This window comes from Triturus cristatus, chromosome 10 (assembly GCF_964204655.1).
Source record: "Triturus cristatus chromosome 10, aTriCri1.1, whole genome shotgun sequence".
Taxonomy (NCBI): Eukaryota; Metazoa; Chordata; class Amphibia; order Caudata; family Salamandridae; genus Triturus; species Triturus cristatus.
Window position 1 is genome coordinate 842526264 of NC_140593.1, and position 23180 is coordinate 842549443.

At 44.7% G+C, this 23180-nt stretch overlaps 1 protein-coding gene and 1 pseudogene across 1 annotated transcript in view; one reads left to right on the plus strand and one right to left on the minus strand.

Moving 5' to 3' along the window:
• LOC146790122 (UPF0764 protein C16orf89 homolog) overlaps positions 1-23180 on the minus strand; it is a 575747-nt gene that overhangs the window by 26124 nt on the left and 526443 nt on the right. The gene's annotated exons all lie outside the window — the stretch shown is intronic.
• LOC146790123 (E3 SUMO-protein ligase KIAA1586-like) lies at positions 3156-4610 on the plus strand (annotated as a pseudogene).

Genomic DNA, 23180 nt, shown 5'->3' on the forward strand with positions numbered 1-23180 from the left:
CTGATTTTTCAAAATAGATTAATATCAGTACAAATGAAGCAATTCTTTTTTTTATTCTAAAGTGTGCTGGAAACAAATATTTGAATATGATAAAACACATCAATACACAAGGTGATGACTTATGCACCCATTATTGCTTGTGTGGAGTTTTACCCCATTTTGGGATAAATGTAATGCTCACTACCACACCATGCATACTCCACTTAACACCACTCCACTTCGCTCTATGCCCTTCTACTCTGACATGTCACTCCACTGTACAACATGCTACTCCACGCCATGACATTCCACCCCTTCCCACCACTTACCCCACACTACTCTACCCCACTCCACCCCAATCTATTACACTCAAATGCACCCAATCTACCTAACCCCACTTTACATTGCATGCACATTACACTGAGACACTGAATCATAGTGTGTAAATCAATGTATAGGAAATGTTACATCAGAGGTTGGCTTTAATAATAAGAATTGATTTGTACCCAAGTTAAACCTTTTTGCAGCATTAGGATAATGAACGACTGTAGGGGAAATTCATAATGTTCTAATCTATACCTTGCAGTTTGCATGCAGCTCTTTGATAGTTAATAGCTCACTTTTCTGTATTATGATTTCAACTTCTAAACTGCAAGTAACAAAAGGGGCTCTCTGACACAAGCAGTAATGAAGTGATCTATTTACGATTCATGCAGTTTGTGATCTGCATGGTTCACCTGCTTTGGATCAAGCATTTTGACCTCCTCTGCTACTTTATAATGAGTCAAAACTTCCACTAGACAAAAATCTGATCTCTCTGCAGCTGGTCCATCAATCTCCAGAGTTATCCAGCCAAAGTGAAGCGGAGAAGCCAGTATTGATCCCAAGTTTTCTGGTACCACATTGTTCAGCCACTAAATGTACATACTTCTCCAAGTCCACCTTAACCCCTCCCAAGTCCCTGACCACTACCCTGCACGCATCAATGCGGCCCTCTGTCACACCACAACCAAATATTTTTGGCTTTTTGGGAAAATATTTGCGAGTACCCATGGTCTATTGTATATGTGGTTACATGCAAAAGTGTGTGAATGGGACGCATATCTGTTAAAACATTGACATAGTAAATGGTAAAGAAAATGTAGGAGAGTGGCTCGATTGTGTGGGGAGGTACAGGTAAGTTTAGCCTAATGGATGCTAATAATGAAGTACAGGGGCACGTATCTATTTGCTGAAACTGGAATCCCAGGTAACTATTTGGTTGTTTTTCCTATTGAAGTATCTGGGCCAGTCCCATTCATTGATTGTAACTCTTAGAGCCTTTGCTAACTATCTTGTCTTCAATTGCAGGTTTGCAGTCTGTAAGGTATTTGGATTGGAATGGTCAGGCGTGAGTACCCACAACAACAAGGTAATTCTGTTTATGTTCCACATTGGATTAGGGGGTGCTGGGTAAATAGATCCACAATCTGCACCCCTTTTCTTTTGCAGATTTGTGAGACCGTGCTACAAATACAGTTGTACAGGCAGACATGAGTACAGGCAGAACAAACAGGTAATTGTTTGGTAGAGTTAAACTGTGGTGCATTGTAGTATAACAACATACCTTTCTCATGTTTTCTTCTGTTGTAGGTTTCGCAGACAGTACCCCACACATTTGAACGGGAATACGTGAGTACAAGCAGAGCAGGTAATTGTTTGGTAGAGTTAAACTGTAGTGCATCTTGTATATTGTAGTATAACAACATACTTTACCCATGTTTTCTTCTGTTGTAGGTTTCGCAGACAGTACCCGACACATTTGAACAGGAATACGTGAGTACAAGCAGAGCAGGTAATTGTTTGGTAGAGTTAAACTGTGGTGCATCTTGTACATTGTAGTATAACAACATACCTTACCCATATTTTCTTGTGTTGTAGGTTTCGCAGACAGTACCCCACACATTTGAACGTGAATGCGTGAGTACAAGCAGAGCAGGTAATTGTTTGGTAGAGTTAAACTGTGGTGCATCTTGTACATTGTAGTATAACAACATACCTTACCCATGTTTTCGTCTGTTGTAGGTTTTGCAGACAGTACCCCACACATTTGAACGGGAATACGTGAGTAAAAGCAGAGCAGGTAATTGTTTGGTAGAGTTAAACTGTGGTACATCTTGCACATTGTAGTATAACAACATACCTTACCCTTGTTTTCTTCTGTTGTAGGTTTCGCAGACAGTACCCCACACATTTGAACGGGCATACGTGAGTACAAGCAGAGCAGGTAATTATTTGGTAGAGTTCCCTTATGGTGCACATGGTATATTGCTGTATCACAAATTCACAATGTGCTATAACAGTCTTTACTTCTATTGCAGGCTCTAAGGACAGTGCTACCTTTAAGTTTGAAAGGGTAGGGCAGTGGACAGAAAAATCCAGGTAATTACACTCTACGTTTTGCCGACAATGCCTCAGTATTATATGATAGATTGCAATCATGAGCATAGACATCAACTTTAGCCATGTTCCTTTACTTTGCAGGCTTTGTGGCATAGCAGGCTAAACCCAGTTATCACAAATATGTTCAAGCGCAAAGCTGTACCTTCTGCAGAGTGTGATGCTTCACCACAAAGGAAGAAATGTTGCCTTGTATTCAAGGAAGAATGGATGAAAGAAATTGTGGGGGCTGAGACACAAAAGTTACGAAGCAAGGTTCGCGTGCAACTTGGGGAACTATTTCAATTCAGTCCAGACGTGGGCTTGATTTGCAAAGCATGTGCCGAAGCCAAGATTGTTGGGGACTTTTCTACAGGGAAGAAATGGAGTGATGGCTGGAAACTTGATTTCCTGAAACGCCATCTAATTAGCAAAGTTCACGAGTCTGCCATGGTGATATTCAGAAACAGAAGTGCTGCTGCCAGGTTTGGATTTGGAGTGCGGGCAATGCTGACAGAAACTGCCACTGACAAAGCAAATAGAATGGAAGTAGTTGAATGACAAAGATCCCTGTCTGAGGAGATAAAGATTCTCATCAACAATGTGTTGCTGGCAGTCAAGATGAATACTTCAATGTTATCGGTACTAGACATCCATGACCACCTAGCTTTGTATGTGAAGATACCAGACAGCTGGAGGAGCAAGAACTATGCCTTTTAGTTCCTTGAGCCATCAATTGCGTGATACACAGTGAAGGTATGGCAGAACTTCGTAACGCTTTGTATCACACATTGATAATTGATGAGAGCACAGATATTTCTGTTACAAAAATGCTCATCCTGTACTTCAAGTTCCGACCTGTAACCTCAACAGAGCACAAAACACTGTTTGGGGGTATAGTGAAGCTGACTAGTTGTAATGCTGAGGCTATCACTACTGCTGTGAAAGAATTCTACACTGCCAATGAACTGGACCTCATGAAAATGGTCATGTTCACATCCGATGGTGCGTCTGTGATGCTGGGTAAAAATATTGGTGTTGCTTCTCGCCTTAAACAATCCATTCCCCATCTAGTTGAGCAGCATTGTGTCGCTCATCGAGAAGATTTGGGAGTTGATGATGCCTGGAAGAGGGTTCAAATGATTAAAGAGATGGAGACATTATTGAGGACTGTCTGCACTGTGTTCTCCAGATCTCCTGCAAGGAAGTCCAAGCTGGATGAAATGGCATTGATCACTGATTGTGAAGTGGTCTCTTTTCGACCATTGAATGAAGTCTGGTGGCTTTCAAGGCATTTTGCAGTTGGGGCACTAATTCGGAATCACGAGGCTGTTCTTAAGTACTTTGAGCAAGAGAAAGTTGAAGAGAATGATCCAGTTGCTAAATATTGTTATAAAAAGCTATCTGAATCAAACTACCATATTTCCCTTGCGGTACTTAATGACAGACTGAGTGAATTTGCATCTTTGTGCAAACCGTTCCAAAAAAGTTATTTGACTACTGTTGAAGCTGTACAGTATGAAAGAGCAAAGATTGGCCAAATTAAGGCACAGTATTTGGGGGACACTGTCTTTTGGAGCACCAATGTAAGAGATATGATGGTGTTGTACAAGGAAAGGCAAGAATTTGACAGTGGGCCTATTTTGTCTTTTGTTTCCCTTCTTTGTGAGCACATGCAAAAAAGGTTCCCTGAAGATGGACTGAAAGAATGGGCAAGTTTTGAAATCCAGGCAATAGCAACACAATCACACTTGGATTTTGGGACTGAGAATATACAAAGACTTGTTGAAAAGTATAAAAATGTCTTGGTCCTGGGTGATTGTGAAACACCAGAAGATGTTGTTTGACAATACAGAGACTTTAAATATGTGGTTGCAGAACATGTAAAGGGAGGGTCATTTACCACCTTTCAAGGCATGGTGAATTTCACTGTACTCAATGCTGCTCAGTATAGTGTGGTGTCTCAGCTTGTTGATGTCTGCGCAACATTTCAAGCATCTAGTGCAGATTGTGAACGAGGATTCAGCCTCATGAATACTATCACGAGTAAATTGAGGAATAGACTAGAGCAGAAGCATTTGGATATGCTGATGAGGACAAAGGCCTACCTCCTGAATGGGAAAGTTGACCTTGATAGAGTTTATCAGCACTGGAAAAATGGCAAGGATCGCCGTGAGAAGCAACACTGCCACCCATCTAGTGATGCCACATGACATATCTGAACGGCCCTCTCCCACAGTCCATGTTTGCCTGGATGTCAGAGTTTTACAAACTATCTCTGGCGGGATAGCCCAACATTACTCAGTAGCTTTCACATCAAATTGTAAATATGTTATGTAATTTTGTAATTTATTGTGTATATGTGATATTGTATAGGCTCTCAACATTTCCCCACCCAATGAACAGTGCTCCAGTTAAGCATATTTAGTAAAATCTTATGATGGTACCACCGTTGGAGTCTTGTGCTTTTCTAAACCTGAAGTGTACTTGCCTTTGTAACCAATTCATGTCATGATGTGTCTATCCAATTTGCAAACCGGCCTTAAGACCCTTAACGTGGTGCTGTATGTGTGAAAATGCACCATCTTTTCACTTTTTTAAGTAAATGTTTGGAGTGACATTTGTCGCTGCACCCTCACGCGGTCTGATTCCTGGTGCACATAGCCATGGTTGCAGCGCACAGAGACCCTTCACTGCCGCACACAGAGGAAAACAATTAGAGGGAACATTGGGACTCCCGAGTCGTGGTCCTTATACTTCTTATTTAGTATATGGTTTGGTCTCCCACTGGAGCCCACTGTGTATTGTGCTACTTACGTTTAATTCTTTGCAACTGTATTATTTGATTTGTGTTCTATCCTTGTGCAGAGGATACTAGAGAGTGTTATATATAATAAATACATATTTTTATAACTACTGTGAGGTTTCCCTTTCATTCAACCAATACTATAAAGGTTGCATTCTGGTAAAACAAGGTGTTTAACATTCCTTCAAGACTTAGCCTGAAGGCTGCTCTCCATAGCTACCACTAGGATAGCTTTCAGTAAAGTTTATCTTTGACCTAATCATCATAAGGGTTGTTTGGACTGGTACAGGGTGCTCACTTTTATTAGTGCACAGCATATACCAGGCCAACTTCTCACACGGCCTTTTCAATGACCTTGGCTGCAAATGGAAGCAGGGAGATGGGCCTGAATATTTTGAGGTCCATTGGGTCTGCTGAGGGTTTTTTCAGGAGGGGTTGACTTTGGTGTGATTCCAGTCATCGGGGAAGGTGACGGTCTCGAAGTAGCAGTTGATCGTCCGATGTAGTTTGAGTGCGATAGACGAGGTGGCTCAGTGGAAGATGTGGTGTGGGCAGGGGTGTGAGGAGCTCCTGAGTGGATGTGTTTCATGGTCTTCAAGGTGTCTTCAGTTGTGAGTGGGGTCCATGTGAGCAGGGTATGTTGGGTTGCATTGCACGGAGGGGGAGCTGGAGCAGTGCGGAGGTCTTGGTTGTATAGTTGTCATAGATCATCTTAATCTTAAGGTGGAAGAAGGTGCTGAGTCTGTTGCAGAGGTCTTGTGAGTGTCGGAGGTATGTTGTTCCGTTGCAGGGTTTGGTGAATTTCTTGATGATGAAGAAGTGTTCTTTCATATTGTGAGCATTGGTGAAGATTCTGTCTTGGAGGGATTTCTTCCTTGTGGATTTGATGAGATGGTGGTGTGCGGTAGTGGCTGCTTTGTAGGCGGCACGAGTTTCTGGAGTTTGGTTCTTTCTCCATGTCTTTTTGAGTCATCTTCAGGAGTGTCTGGATTCTTGGAGTGCAGGGTCGAACCAACTTGCTTTCTTGATGTGTCTTCCTGTGGCTTTTCTGAGGGCAAGTTTGTCAGGACAGTTCGTGATCCAGGGGTGGAGGTTTCGTACTGTTGTGTTTGCGCCTGGCGTAGTCGGCGGTGGGGTGCTGATGAGGGCAGAGGTGAGCTGGTCTTCGGTGACTTTGTTCTAGCTTCTGTGGGGGAGGTGGTGTGCATGCTTGTGCACGTTGGGTTTATGAAGAAGAAGTGGATGCAGTGGTGATCTCTCCAGTATGTGTTCAGCCTTGTGTTTGGGGGCGGTTGCTTCAGGCCTATCTCAGCCTGGAGTGGCTCTGGGCTTGTATATAGTGATTCAAAATATTAATGGAACCTGGCATTAATGGCTTCAGGGGTGGAGAGTGACTGGCCATTTCTCAATTGGATATGTGTAATAGGAGCCCCTCAGGTCTCGGGCCGAAGAAGCGAAGCTGGTAATCTGCCTGGCCGCCTCTCTTCTTCATGTGCTTTAAGCAGCATAGTGTTTATAGTCATGGCAATGTAGCCGTTCCAATATCATATTATATTGCTCCCAGGCCTCCTGAATCCTATTCAGCACAGTTGTGTCTGTACTGAGAGAATTGTCCAGATCCTGCAGTCTACTGTCAAGGGTCTGAAGTTCCCTTTTCAGTTCCATCTGGACACCCACAGATTGGCTTAAGCAGTGGCCCGAACCACCACCTTAAGCCTCCCACTCGACTAAACTTGAGGATGCAGAGCCTTGATCAAGAACAAACAGTTGCAGATTACCTCTCCCAAGGAGTCCCGAAAGCAGGTGTCCTTCAGGGGTGATGGGGTGAGTCGACACGTAGAAATCTGAGGGTGGTCCCCCATTAGTCGGAATTCTAGAAATACTAGGTTGTGGTCTGAGAAGGTATGTCCCAAGTATTCAGTGTGTGTCATGAATTGGCAAAGCCTACGGGAGCACACAGGCCTGTCTATCCGGATGTAGAGGCTGGAAATATGTGAGAAATAAGAATAGTCCAGTTCCACCCCATGTTGTGTCCTTTAGACATCTTTGAGCTCCCAGTGCTCTAACCAGTCTGGAAGGCCCTCAGCCAACCTGTGCGTGGGCGCTCCCAACAATGGGACATCTGACACACAGTTAAAATCCCCACCCAGTAGAAGGTCATCAGTAAGTAGTCATGCCAGATGGGTGGAAAGGGCGTGAAGTAATGTTACCTGGAACTGGTATGGGACATATATGCTTCCCAATGTTATATCGCTTCCTTACAGCCTACCCTTCTGAAAGACATAGCAGCCATCTTTGTCGATGATGTAGTGTACAAGTTCAAAGGGAATTCCGGCCATGACTCAGATCAGCGTCCCTCTGGTGAAGGCCGAATACGAGATGGCACAAAACTGGCCCTGCCATCTACATCACAGCCAGTCAATTTCACCCCCTGTAAGATGTACTTCCTGGAGCATTGCCACCTGCACGCTGCGTCTTATTGGATATCTATGGATTTGATGTCTTTTGGAGGCAGAACGCATCCCCCTGATGTTCCAGGACAGGCAAGTCAGGGTGTGTCAGTGATCAGCCATTCAACTGTGTGGCATGGACCTCCCACTAAGGCCATCCAGGTCTCTCCCATTCCTAAGCCTTCTTTCTTAGACATGCAGTACAATCCCTGGGCAAAACAACATTAACCCACAACTGTAAACTCACCGACCCAAGAGCAGCTCAGCAACGGCTGGCCATCCAAACTGAAAACTTTGAAACATAGTCTGTAGAACATCTCCTACAGGGACCTGGCAGGGGCCTATGTTTGACGGGTAGGACAAAATGAGAATGCAAGACCTGTGCCCTGCCGGCCCTCCACACAGTTACACTGCAGAAGCTTAGCCCTGTACACAATTATACATCAGTGGGTGCCTAGTCAGAGTGACAGAAAAAAAGAATGGGGGAAGACTTTAAGCTGATCCTGTGATCATATTATATCAATAGAGATAGAGAGACCCCATTGGTTCCACAGCTGTAAACACAATAAGCAAAAATATAATTGTTTTTCACACAATTGGTAAAGGATATTAAATTAAGTTGTCTATTGAATGTGGAGTCACATTGGGAAGCCCACCTCCATTGACCTGTGAGGACTCCGGGTCAGACAGTAGGATTTACGCTCGGATGGAGTGCAACCATCTAAGTCTGTTTTCTGGGTCATCAAAATCTCTTCAACAGCCTGAGGGCAGCAGCCCTTTCCTTTTTGGTCTGTGATAGAGATGGTCCCCTCTGAGATCTGTTATGCAGTGTCTTGCTTGAGCACTTTCTCGGTTTGCGTATGGGGTGCCAGATCTATAATGGACAGCCAGGAGGGCAGTCCTCATCTTATATGCCTCTAGCCAGTCCCACGCTGTTTCATGGTTTTTTAAAAAGTGTGTGGTCCCATCAAGTGTTATCCGGAGTTGAGGGGAACATTAGGTAGTATCCTAATCACGAAGGGCCCTCTTAACCTCCAAGAAGGAGACTCTTCTGGCCTGCATCGCGGCTGTGAAATCTGGGAACACCAACACCCTGCTATTATCTATTGAGAAGGGGGTCTCCGTGCGTGCCCTGTGTAGGCTGATGTCTATCCTTATAGTGGAGTTGCCAAGCCACAACAGGATGGGGAGGGCGACACGGAGCCAGGGGGAGTGGCAGGACCCTATGTGTATGCTCTAGTGCAAAGAAGGAGGTAATTAAAGTTATGGCCACATCAGTCTTCAGACAGTTCTCAACATAGGACACCGTATCATCGTGTTCCACACCGTTAGGGAGGCTCACCACTCAGATGTTATTACGTCAATTACACCCTTCTGCTTCTTCGGCTCGACATTCAAGTGTCTGCACTCTGTCCCTTAGTCCCGCCATCTTGATAGTAAATGTCAGGTGTTCGTATTTTAGCTATCCCACAGAGGTCTCAACCTCCTTGACCCTTTCTGCCAGTTTGTGGTGTTCCAGTTGCAGCAGGCCCAAGCCCACTGATACTTTGCCAATGTCCTGTTGAAGGGTGGTCTAGGTGTCTCATATAGTGGCAAGTATTTTATCTAGTTGGAGATGAATCAGGACCATCGGGACCGAAAAGGATCTGGACTGGTGACCTACCTCAGTAAGTGCCCCAGTCTGTTCAGCCCTCACTTTCCCCATCTAAGTGATGACCGCATGTGAAAGGGGAGAATTTAACTGTAGTAGGTCATCTTCTACCTGCACAGGGCCTCGTAATCACTTAGAGGTAATAAATGCACTTTGGAATGATGAGTCCGATAGACACTGCCCAGTTGCTAGTCCAGCAGCCATACCAGTTGGGAGAAGCAGCGTCTCAGGGGGTCAACAAGCGCTAGGGTACCAGGTGTCTCTGTAGGCCTCTGTTAGCTGCATGGTAAGAGGAGGTAAACACAGACGTTTACTCATAAGGACTCCAGCTCGTGTCGCCCAGTGCCAGAGTCTCAAACAATGTAATCAGGGCATGTGCATGATAGGTCCCAGCAACCCATATGTTCCCCAGCCACACCACAATTGTTGGTGGGTGTCATCCCTCAGTTCAGAAGCTGTCGGAGTGCGATCACTGTCCCCTCCACTAGTTGTGATGAATACACGCAGTCAAGTGAGCAACTCAATTGGCGAGCAGAGAGGCAGACAACGGAGGGCTAGATGCACGTGCTGTGGATTCTCATAAACCACTGTTCATCTTGTGTGTCACCAGCAGGAAGCTTTCCTTTGGGTACTATAGGGCTCCCGCACGCCCAGTGGTTACAGCTATAGAAGGGTTTTCTGACAGAGGATAGGAGGCCCACCAAATAACGCCCCTTGGTGTCTGGATGCCACAGAGAGAGCAGCAGAGTGTCAGGGACTCTGCTCCTAGGTTGAGGTCGGCGGGGGCAGAGCAGCAGAGCAGCAGAATACAGCTGCACAGTCACTGAGCCACTGTCCCCAGTAGGGCCAACAACAACTCACTCCTTAATCCACCTTTCAGTAGGGCCTCCTAGCACTTTCCAGGGAACCTGCATTTCCCCAGGGGTTATTCATGGTCCTGCGGACAGGATGTGTTGCCAGGATACTGCCCACATCTCCATCTCCCCAAGCTAGAACATGAAGGGCAGGCTCACCACTGCCTGCTTGTCGTTCATGGGGCAGTTCAGGGTTGGTGAGGGCTGCCAGGGCCACCCCAGCGCTGCGCAGTTCAGTGGTCCCAAAGAAGCCGCAGGTGCCGTGAGCAGGTCTGTGGCAGCCAGCAACTGCATAGCCGGCCCCTCAGCTAACGTCAGCCCGCTAAAGTCACGAGCCGGTCTGCCGGTGGCCCCCTGATGTTGCAGACTCTGTGTGTCCTGCCACCACCAGCAGATGTATTAGCGCTGCAGCGGGGGTTCTGTCATGGTAGGGAGACAGGGCATTCACTCTGGAGTCATCAGTGGTACTCCTCAGTGGGGTCTCAATCCCTTCGACAATGGACAAATCTCATAACGGTAGGTGGGAGAGGCTGAGTCAGTGCCCCCAACCCAGCAATCCCGCCTCAGCTGGAAGGCAGACAAGCAAGGGGCCTTCAGGATACGCCATTCGGTAAGCGGTGAAGCCTTTTAACTTGCTTCCCTCTTGGCCAGAGCTTGTATTCTGAACTTGGCCTCTACGAGGTGCCTCAGTCTCTTCAGGGCATCCACGTGCCCGTAGACTGGCCCAGGCCTCAGTCTACAATGATGCCCCCAAATTCTTCATGGGGGATTCTTGGATGTAGAGACAATGGGTGTCAGCCTACTGTCGCTTTTCTAGGTCACTCCACAGGAGCTGGGAAGTGCACCTGTTGGCTAATGGCGATGATTAGGTAGGAGAATTATCAGGCCTGCACAGAGCTCTCTAAAGAAAAATCCATTGCCGTCACCATCTTGCCCAACCCCGTGTGTTAATTGATGATAGTGTGTATAATGGTATGTCTGTTCACAAAGTAGCAATAAGCTTCACAGTAAGTTTTTCTTTGGGTTTGTATTTATCAGTTGATGTGTGGTCATATGCCACTGGTGGTATGTTTATGTTGCATGGGAGTATTTCCAAATCATACAGGTGTGTTGCAGTATGATATTAAAAGTTTAAAATGTTACTGCGTGTATATTTTGTTATTTGTTTCATGTTGTTATGGCGCATATATGCTAGTGAAATAGTTGGTGTCTGTCCAGCACTTTTATAGTGGTTTGTGACAGTTGCTGTTTGTCTAAATATTGACTGTTTGTGTTTCATGACAGTTGTTTTGGCATGATTATTGTGGACTAATGCTTGGAGGACAGATATGTTCCTGAAATAGTGGTTTCAGTATTATCTCATGGTGTATACATAGGTAAACTCATTGGGCCCGATTCACAGAACTAACTTAAGACAAAATCCTAAACTTCCAACTTTTGGTATTCACAGAAGTTAGGATTTTGTCTTTAGTTTGTCTTAAGACAAACTTAAGACAAACTTAAGACAAACTTAAGACAGACTTAAGACTGTCTTAAGACTGTCTTAAGTCTGTCTTAAGTTTGTCTTAAGTTTGTCTTAAGTTTGTCTTAAGTCTGTCTTAAGTTTGTCTTAAGTTTGTCTTAAGTTTGTCTTAAGTTTGTCTTAAGTCTGTCTTAAGTTTGTCTTAAGTCAAACTTAGGACAAAATCCTAACTTCTGTGAATACCAAAAGTAGTAAGTTTAGGATTTTGTCTTAAGTTAGTTCTGTGAATCGGGCCCTGTGGATTACCAGGTGTGTAATTAGCATTATTAGTTAAAAAAAAAAGTATTTTTGGTGAGAGGTTTAGTGAACATTTTCCCACTTAAACAAACTTTTCTTAAAGAGAAAAGCAGAGTATTGATACCATTGGATATTTTCATCAGTGATCTTATGAACAACATCATCACCACTGACAGACAGCGGTATAAATATACACTATTTTCAAAAGTGGGAAGCTCACAAAATCATCATAGGAAATTGCCCACCCACGGATCAGGCACCACAAGGGCTATTTTGTTTGCATTTATTTTCGTTAGGTAACAACTTGTCTGCCCTTCCTACTCATTGATGTCAGATTTGCGCATCCAGTTGTTGCAGTCCAGCGAAGTGCAACACTCTTGAGTTTCACAAGATGTTTGCATGCTAAGTAAGAACATGACATGTGTCAGGCATGTTCCACAGAGTTCTTAAATGGGCTCTCATCTGCCATTTAGTAGTATGCAAAATGATTATGTGACACGTTCAGACAATATTATCTTTTTGCTGGCCTCACCTTGCACTCTGGGACTTGCAGATTGTTTTTCACCATTATCTGCATGGGCTTAAAAATAATGGGCCTGATTCACAGAACTAATTTAAGACAAAATCCTAAACTTACTACCATTTTGGTATTCACAGAAGGCACTTACTTATTTTGGTATTCACGGAGGACACTTACTCATTTTGGTATTCACAGAAGGCACTTACTCATTGATGAGTAAGTGCTTTCTGTGAATACCAGAATGAGTAAGTGCCTTCTATGAATACCAAAATGAGTAAATGGTAGTAAGTTTAGGATTTTGTCTTAAGTTAGTTCTGTGAATCGGGCCCAATGCTTTCAAATTACTTTTGAACACTCAGCCGCAATTGGTGGAAGTTGTGAAGCATGGCAAAAAACTAATGGTCAGCTGTACATATCTATGCATTCACTCAGTTGCTATTTAGCTGTACATAGGATATATGTACGTTTCAACAGGTGTGTTTTCATTACTGCTTTCTTTATCATAACTGACCGTTTCAGACTACGCTTCTCTTGCGATTGCATGTGAACAAGGCTCATGCTGAAGAATATTGTACATGGCTACTAACTCAGTCGGACTAGATGATAACTTCCTGTTCCAGTAATCAGGCTGTACTTGCTACTGTGAAGTTACTGGAAGGCAACAAACAGTGCTGTACAAACATCTCAATCAATAGAGCTATAGATAAATAAATAAAGGCATAAATAAATAAATACATCTCTAACGGATTCTTGTGTTTTTTTTGCCCATACCTTTTGCAAATTATACTTCCTCAGCTCTTGCTGCACCAGTTTTCTAAAGGAGATTGCAACGCTTCTTTACATGCTGCGTATGCTTTGTGTCATCGAGGCCTACATGACTACTTTCCATGTTATATCAGAGTTGTGAAGTAGGATTGCATGACTACTTCCCATACTGTACATCCTTTACAAGAAGCAGGCCTGCACAGATGATTTCACCAGCTGTTCCTGTTTTTCTCATAAGGGCTTGTACTGCTGTTTCCTGTGCTTTATTTGTTTTATCTGCAGGAGGCTTGCTCTGACAATTCTGTGCTGTAGCTGGTTTGCGAAAACGGCTTGCACTGATTTTTCCTTTTGTTAAAAAATGTTTTTATTGTTCAATCCATAGCATATTGCAAAGCATATTAAATTACATAGATGTTCGCAAAGCAGTAACACAAAAGCCACTACAAAAAGACATAATACAAAAAAAAGGAAAAAAAGCAGAGTCATACAGGTAATGCATATGTTCTATCACTGGGCCCCATGTCTGAATACCCATATTTTTCCAATTTATTGATTTAACATGGTAAAGACTATATTCTAAATTAAAAATATTATAGAATTTGGCCCGTCACATCTCAAACGAAGGGGGATCCTGTTGCAGCCAAGCTGAGGCCACACATAACCGTGCGACCGTGGCTGCTATAAAAATAATATACCTAAACTTATATGCCGGTTGTCCAATCTTAAGAATATCACCAACCCCAAACAGCATTACATCCTTTGTTATGTGAATTTGTAACCCTGTGATTCGAGACAGAAACTGGTCTATAGCTGTGAAAGGGAAATACAATCATAAAAAACATGCACAGTCAGCTCTCTCATTACTACATCTAAAACACTTCCCATCATTAGAGCCCCCCAACTTCATTATCCTCTCTGGTGTATGATACAGATTGAATATCGTCTTGTAGTACTGGGCTTTTAAATTTGCTGACATCAAAATTCTCTCTGCAACATCAATTGATTGCTGCACATACGCACCTTCCTGTCCTAGTCGATCACACCATTTACTATCTTGCGCAGCCAGTTCATCCTGTTGTATTTATCATATAATGCCCCTATCCTTGCCCTTCGTTTTATTGCCTCAACCACTGAATATGCTGCATATGATGTTTACATAAGAAATCCCAGATTTGCAAGTGCTTGGAAAATTCCTTTTGTGGAATTCCGTTATCTATCAGCTAAGCCTGAGAATGAAGCGAATACCCCATCCTCAAATAGATCTCCCAGTTGACTTTTTGGACTGATTTCCAAACCTTGTATGCTGCAAACAGTACCTTGAACCATGTTTTTTTTTTAATAACTTGGTTCAAAAACTTAACTAAAGAATTTCTAGCTCCCCCCCAACAACATCTGATATATTGACGGTGCCTTCGCGATCACCACGTCTTCCCCTGTCAACAATATCCGCATGTTTTGAAGCATACATGCATAGTAAGAAAATGTTAAGTTGGGCACTGCCCATCCCCCACGGTCATATGGTAGCATCATAAATTTAAATCCCACCAAGCTTTCCTTTGTACCCATATAAACCTATCAGATATACATTGCAATCTCTGCAATTGTGATTTTGTTAATTCTAACGGTACCGCCCGACAATAGTAGATCATTTTGGGAAGGATACTCATCTTGAGCACATTGCACCTCCCTACCAGCAAGAGATGCAAGCACTCCAGCCGATCAAGCTGCTATTTAATCCCCAAGACTATACCTCCCCAATTGACCTCAATCAAATCCTGCAGTGACATTCTAATTTTAATACCCAAGTAGCTGGCTTCATCTGTTACCCAAGCATCTCCTGGGCATGCAATTTGGTGCATACAATCTTTTTTTTTTTTTAAATTCAGTTTATACCCTGAAACCACGCCAAATTTTTCGGTCAATCTTTCTATCTCTACTACTGCATGCACAGGGTCTGAAGACACCACTGCTATGTCATCTGCATAAGCTAAACCCGCACCTGATACTGGCCACAAATCATAGGAGTAATACGCTTGCTCTGTTCCAGCATTATTAAAAATGGGTTGATATACATAGCAAATAATAACGGCTATGCTTGCTCTGATTCCCTACCCATTACACAGATCCTAGCACGCGGTGACTTGTCCATCATTTGCATAGCTCTAATAAAACCCTGCCCAAACCCTGCCTTCCGCATAACGCCCATAAAACCGCCCAGGAGACACGGTCAAACGCTTTTTCCGTGTCAAGAAAAATCAAACCGGTCCTGCTATGACTTATATTAACATGATTTATAAGAGTAACAACTCTATTGATATGGTTAACCGTACTCCTACCAGGTTACGAATCCATGCTGAGATATGGATACCAAAGGCGTAATTGCTCACGCCAGCCTTGTTGCAAGTATTTTTACATATACTTTGCCATCTGCATTTAACAAGGAGATTGGTCTATATGCTCATGGCAAATTTGGGGGTTTATCTTTCTTTTTAAACACCACTATGTTGGTCTCATCCCATGAGGGTGGTGGATTCCCAACTTGAGCCTCTTAAAATGTAGCCAGCATATCTGTCTTCAATACTTGAAAGAGCATCCGATAAAACTCTAGTGGCAACTTATCAGGTCCTGCCGCTTTAGCACTCGCCAATGACCCCATTGTTTCCTCCAGTTCTTCCATGGTTGTCATGGCATCCAATAGTACCTGCTCTTCATGACCTACCCTAGCTAAATCCAGTTGTTGACAAAAACTTCCTATGTCTTGCTCATTACAATCACTCTGTGTGTACAATTCTTTATAAAAATCATATAATACCCCCAGAATACCCTCCATGGTTTCAATCGTATTACCAGCTGAATCCAACATTGCCCATATTTTCTGTGAAGACTGCTCTACTCTTAACCTCTGTGCTAGACATTGTCCTGTGGCTTCCCCATATTCATCTCGATCTTGTTTATACAGATTATATTTATGTGCAATTTCCTTGCACCATATCCCATTAATTTTCGCTTTACAACACACAATCTTAGTTTGTATTTCTATAACTTCTTGTCCCAGCCTTAACACCTGTATGAGCTCTGGCTCTGCATTCCTAAGGTCCATCAAAAGCCCCTGTATCAAGGTCTGTTGCTGCATCCGCTTAGCCAGTCCATAACTAAGTGCTTCTCCACGTGCTCCCGCTTTAAACGCGTCCCATACAATAGCACTAGAGGTGGATCCCCTATTAACCTCAAGAAATTGATGAGACCAGGTTTGCACATGTTCAATAAATGCATTATCCAACAGAAGCTTCCTATTAAAGGTAAATACCCTGCCAACCTTCATCTGACAGAGACTGTACACATCCAATAATAATGGGCCATGATCTGCCGTTATCCTAGGCATTACCTGCATTTTTGCCCCACCAATGAATATCCTAGACATAAAAACATAGTCCAACCTCACTAATTTATGATGGGGTTATGAATAAAAGGTATAGCTTGGGTCTGGATAATTCAAAGCCGTCCACACATCCACCAATCCATGATCCTCTATCAACTGCCTTAATGCTCTAAAGACCTTGGGTTTCAGACCCGTATATTTATCCTGATTGGCATCTAGCTCATCCCCTCCTAAGTGAATGTTAAAGTCCCCACACAATATCAGGGGAGTATCCCATGAAGCCAACTCTACATTTAAAGCCTCCAGTATAGCTGCTTCAACAAGATTTGACCCGTATACTGAAGAAATTGTTACCTTAATACCCCCTATGATACACTCAGCAATAGCCCATCTTCCATAATTGTCTGTCAATTTCCCTCCAGTCCCGCAAATCCCACCTCGTACGAGAATAGCAACACCCCTGCTCGTGATAGACTGCTGAGTTGCAGCCAAAAGTGTATATCCTAGTTCTTTTAATACAATACGCTTACTCCAAGGTATATGCGTCTCTAGAATACACAGGATATCGGGTTTCATTAAGCGTAGGTCAGCAGCTACCCATTGCCTCTTGCTGTTGTTATTTAAGCCACATTAATTGAGCATATATGTGTCCCACTAACTGTCATTTTGCCCAATGTGTCTTACCCCTTTAACAGACCCCCTGCAAATCTTTGCTTCACAAAATTATGTATTACTAATATTACTAGTAATACTAATATTAACCAATATGACTTTGACATGCATTGATTTTTTTGATGCCCCCCTTCCTACCCATCCCCTCACCATGCCCTACTCCCAGCCCCCCACTCAAAACCACCCCGTGCCCCGTCCACCCTTTCCCAATACATAGGCGATAGGGCCAATGGCCCTTGTGATGGTAAGTGAGTAAGCGGCCCTGTGTTCCCCACCCCGCCCAAATGTTCCCAAATGTGCCTGGCTAAATTATAAATAAAATCAATCATTTGCCACATTATAGGGAGACATTAATTACACTACCTTAACTTTAAATACAACATCCTGATAAATAAGTCTCCCAACGCCATTACTTCAAAGCCAGAGAAATACACATATTTACATCATCAAGGGTCTTCTCAGATAGACATCAAATAGTCCTTGGCCTGCACCTCTGAAATGAAAAATCGTGTTTGCCCCTTACAAAAAGTGTGGCAGAGCTTAACAAAAAAGCGTGTGCCCCCTTTGTCTGGAAAGGTGTAATTAGTTGGCAAAGCTGCCACCCTTTCTCAACTGTATGATGACAGTAATCAGGTCTGACAAACAATTGCATTCCCTTCCCCGTCTGCTTCCTGTCAGGCCGTGCCAAGTCATAAACAGCCTGCCATGCCAAAAAATTATTCAGGGAGATCAAAATATCATAATAGCCATTCATCTTGCATAGGAGGAGTAGGAGGATAAGCACCTATGTTAAGCCCAGCATCTTGCAAACACAGGGGTGGAACCAGGGGCAGTGTGTGCCTCCTGTAGCATGGCCATGTGTATATTGTGCCTGTATAAGTGTGCTAGGATATGTCAACGCTTACACAGGCCTCCCAGGCCTCAGTTGTTCCTTGTTATGAAATTGAGTCCTGTGTGTCAGAGGTTCTTTGCCATGGGAAGTCCGTTTAATTGAGCGTGGTGGGACAAGACCCCCATTGTGGTGTCTGCTAGCCTTTGGTAGGTGGATACATCCGCCTGTATCTTGCAGAATGCATTTGAATTGCTCCTTTACCCCTCCTCCACCCTCCCACATCGGCTTCCCCAACATGCCAATGACATTCCTTCCCTCCCCCCGGTGCCCAGCAGGGGCCTGAACCACACCGGTGGCAAATACCAAACTGAGTGTTACAATAACTGAATAACCATAGTAGGTTTCAATAGATAGTGAGAGGTCAGGTGGAGACAGAGTTAGAGCAGGATAGGGAAATATTAGAGGAAGGATTACAGAGTGAAGGGACATAGGCGGAGAAGAAGGGCAAGAAGAAAGGAAAAGGCAGAATAAGGAAAACTGGGTAGGGGACAGTGTTTTAAATGGGCCGGTACTCACCAGTACTGAGTACCGGCACTTCTCAGTTTTCTCCCCCTGAGTACCGGAACTTATTTTCAGGCAAGGAGAGTACCGGTACTCCATGAAGCAGCAGGGCTCAGGCCCTGAAGTACGGGAACGTGCAACAGATGGTGCGTGTTGAGGTGCTGCTCTGGCTGGCAACAGCCTGTGTATTTCTGCGCTGGGGTGCTCCTGCAGTGTTAGGTTCTTATCAGGCGAGCAAGCCCATTGGAATCAAAGGGCTTCAGACACCCCACCCCCCCTCCCCCGTCGCGTTGCAGCCCGGGCTGAGACAGCTTACCGGGCACGCACACAGCCGCACCTGAGTAATTCACAGGTCTTTAAAAGACCAAGTGCGTTTTAATGAGGCTTTGTTGTTTCACACCCCTTCTTACAGCTCCTGCATCTCTGCTGCCTATTGCTGAAATAATTAGCCCCCCCCCCCCTGAAATGTGACTCTTGTTGGGCTCTGGTTCTCATTGGCATCGCAACAAGAATGAGGATATGGTCAGAGGTGCCGAGAGTGGAACTGAAGAACCAGGGTCGAATCCCGACGTCCGCTCATCATCCTGTGGTTCTGGACAAATCCCTTAACCAGGGGTCTTGAAAAAGTAAGCTTTAATGCAGATGTTCTGATTGTATGTAAATCACTTAAATGCCCATGGCCTAAATTCGCGCAATATCAAACTACCAAAAATTAGGCTCTGCACGTATGACATAGAAGCTGATGCTTGCCATGTCTCTTATGTAAGGAGGCAGTTTGATTTTGTGGGAATTTGGCCCATGGGCATTTAAGTGCTTTACATGACAATGAGAGCATTTGCGTTAAAGCTTACTTATGTGGCTATTATTAAATTCCTGGCTCACAGACACGCCCCTGGACATGCCCCTAGACACGCCCCTAAATACCTCCCCAGTCTAATTAGTGAGTACCGGCACTTCTAATTTCCCATTTAAAGCACTGGTAGGGGATATATCCTTATCACATGAGAGGGTTCTCCTGCCGGGGTATTGCCAAGGGAAGAGGCCATTCGTCCCCATCTGAACGGGCATCTAGGACTATTGAATGGAGCCCCGGTTGATTTGTGGCGTTTCATTGGTACTGTCAATGTATCCGTTAGTGTCATCGTATTGTGCATCATCATGCAGCTGTTGTTGGGAGCTGCGGAGTTAACTAGCATCAGTGTAGGCTTGGGCACTTCTCTGCAGTTCAGTAGAACATTTAGATGCTTATTTCAATGCAATTATGTGTCGTGCCTGGGGAAACATAATGTCTCAATGTAGGAGAGTAGGATCTGCGCTTATGTTGCCCCCACTTTTTTTCTGATGTATACACTGGTTTCTGACTATACTGGCTGGGTCCCTGCTAATCAGGGCCCCAGTCCCACTGATCTCTCTAAACAACTTGGTGTGCATATTCGATGCTCTAGTGATTGGATACTGTGGTACATTATGAGCCCCTTGTATATGGTACCTTAGGTACCTAGGGCATTGGTACTTCACAGGCCTACCAGGGGCTGCAGCATGTATTATGCCACCCCTGGGAAGCATTCACAATCTGACACCACAGGCCTGCTACTGCAGCCTGTGTGAGGTAGTGTTAGCACTCCTCACTGAGGTATAGGTTCCTATATCTCACCGTACACACACATATAAACCTATCAGTCACCCCTCTTGCAGGCCCTAACAATCCTGAGGGCAGGGTGCTTTGTTTACTATGTGAGGGGGTGCTTCTGCATGAGCAGGACCGCTCTGCAGCTGGCAGAGTCTATTCTCTGCTGCTGTTTGTGGATGCGGTTAATCCATATACTCTTAAGTGCATTATAACCTCGCGGTAAATGCTAACTTTGGAATGACTGCATCAAAACATGTCGTGTTTGGTGTCAAACAACTTGGAATCATACCCCCACATCAGTAACTGGTGTGGGAGTATGATCCCACCCTTCTAGAGGGGACGACATGTACCCACTGTACTAAACGGTAGAAATCTCATAGAGCCCTGGCATCACAAAATGGATGCCACTAGCACAGACACTGGGCTGCCCGCCTGCTGCTGACCGAAACTCGCAGTGGAGGAAGCCCAACAAAAGGTATCCTGTCACAGGGAGGTGTCACCACCTCCCAGACAGGATTTAGTGTATTCGAGCTGGGTGGGTGCACTCTTAGAGTGCTTTGAAGTCCTGCACTGGGGGAGCAGTAGGCTCCTCTGTGCATATGTCAGCTCAAACCGGTTCAGGGGCTACCTGCCCCTGCTCTGGCATGAAACTGGACAAAGGGAAGTGGGTGTAACCACCCACTACCCTGACCCTCCTAGAGGAGTGGTCATAGAGCTAGTCCCTCCCCTATCTTCACTATAAGATACCAAGCATTGCCAATGCAATTCAGATTACCCTGGACGACGCTCTACAAAGAAGAATCCTGGCCCTTTGATGTTCCACTACCTCTGGAAGACTGAAGAATCTCCCTTGGAGTCAAGGAGTGACTCCCCTGCTTGGCAGGCACCAGTAACTTTACTCAAGGGTTGCAAACTTCAGGACTCCTGCCGGAGTCCTAAGTCTCTGCGTCCCCTGAAGCAGATTTCCTGACCTCCCGATGGCCATTTTGAGTCCCCAGCGAAGCTGTGGCATCTGGACCCCACGAGTGACGAGAAACAGCAATACCAGGGAACCGTGCACTGATTTCGAGTGCAAACCCTAAACAACATTCTATGAACTTGTGCTTTGGACCATCTGTAGTCTAAGTCCCTAGCAGGTCTGGTACTGAAAATCAGCGGCCTACCCCATCCTGAGTGACCGTGGGCTCCTGTGGAACTTTTCCTGCAAAGGCGTCTTTGCGGTTACTTGCCTGTTGGCTAGTGACTCACCCGAAGACTTTCTCATCAACTTCAAGGGCTCTCCTGGTTGCTCCGGGCCTGCCCTCACTTACCCTCGCTGGGTAAGTCCATCAGACCTTGCTGGTCTGCATCACCATCAATCTTCAGTCCACACAAGACTTGCAGTTGCCAAGGCTTGTTGGCGCCAATCCGGTTGCCAATACCGTCATCAGCTGCAGACGTTATGGGTCACTCCTAATCCAGCTGCTGGTCATCGTCGATCCCTCCTGGATCTCGTGAGCGAAGAGACAAATCACCATCGACAACCTGAAATGACGCAACATCAGTGGTCATCCATCCTGCTGGCCACCGGTCACTGGCAAGTGACTTTGAACACTGTCCCCTCAATTTTTAGGTCCTCTTCATCTTCAATCCATCTTCGGATTCCAGCGGACACCTCTTCAGTCGTCTCAAGCAGCAAGTCTTCATTGGTCTCCATTGAAAACAGCATCGCGACCCGACACCAAAAGACACCTATGCACCCGGCTGCCCTGGGTGAGGTTACTCGTGCACTCTGGTGCCCAAGTGTGTGTTGGCCCTCGAAATACGTACCCTGTAAGTGGCTTGCTTGTTGACTTCTTCGAAGTGCCCTAAAACTTTAAAATACAAACCGCGAGTTATGCCATTGTAACTTATAGGAAACCCGCGGCTGTGTTTAGACACTGCATGCGTCTCCCGTGGGCTTGTTACTTACCTGCTAACACTGCCGTAGTAAAGCCCCAGCGATTCCCAAGGCCCTAGGCTTTGTTACTTTGCAAGTCGAGTTTGTTAAACCATTTTTTTAGTATATGATCTGGTACGCCCCTAGGGCTACAGCCATATTTGTGCTTAATTTATTGAGAACTGTTGACATTTGAATGTGTATCTGGGTTCTAATCTCATAAAGAGATTAGTAGAGTGTATCTAGAAATAAATACATATATATTTAATATATATACCTGTGTGGTGTCCTTTTCATTTGGTAATTCAAGAGATTATAAGGTAAAACAAGCTGCTTTACATTCCTCAGAGACTTAGCCTGAAGGCTGCTCTCCACAGCTACCACTAGGATAGCTTTCTTTAATAGGCTGTCTTAAACCTATCTACCATAAGAGTCGAATTGGACTGGTGCAAGGTGGCCACTATAACTAGTGACCAGCATATGCCAGGCCAACTTCTCACACTCAATTACTTACCGGTAATTGCATTACTCTGAGTCCTACTCCCTCGCTTCCATTACTTACGCATTGAGGCATCCCTGCCTCACCAGACACCTATACCACGTGATTTATCACACGGGGACTATAAGTAGCCCCCACCCCCCTCACACCTCCTGTAATACCACATAGACCGAAACCATACCAAAAGGTTGGGCTGGACTACCAGGGAGGGAGGGAGTGATGTAAGTAATGGAAGCGAGGGAGTAATGCAATTACCGGTAAGTAATTAAGACATTACCTCCTCGTCCCTCCCTCACTTCAATTCCTTATGCATTGAGATGTACAAAGTCAAACAGGACAACCAAAGAAGGTATGCAAAAACAGGCTTATCAAAAAAAAACACAGACAACAAGGAAAACCACTATACAGGAACTATAGCGGAAAGAACCTTGTACCCAAAAACATCAGCACGGTCAAGCTCCCGGCCAATCCAGTAACAAGAGGCAAA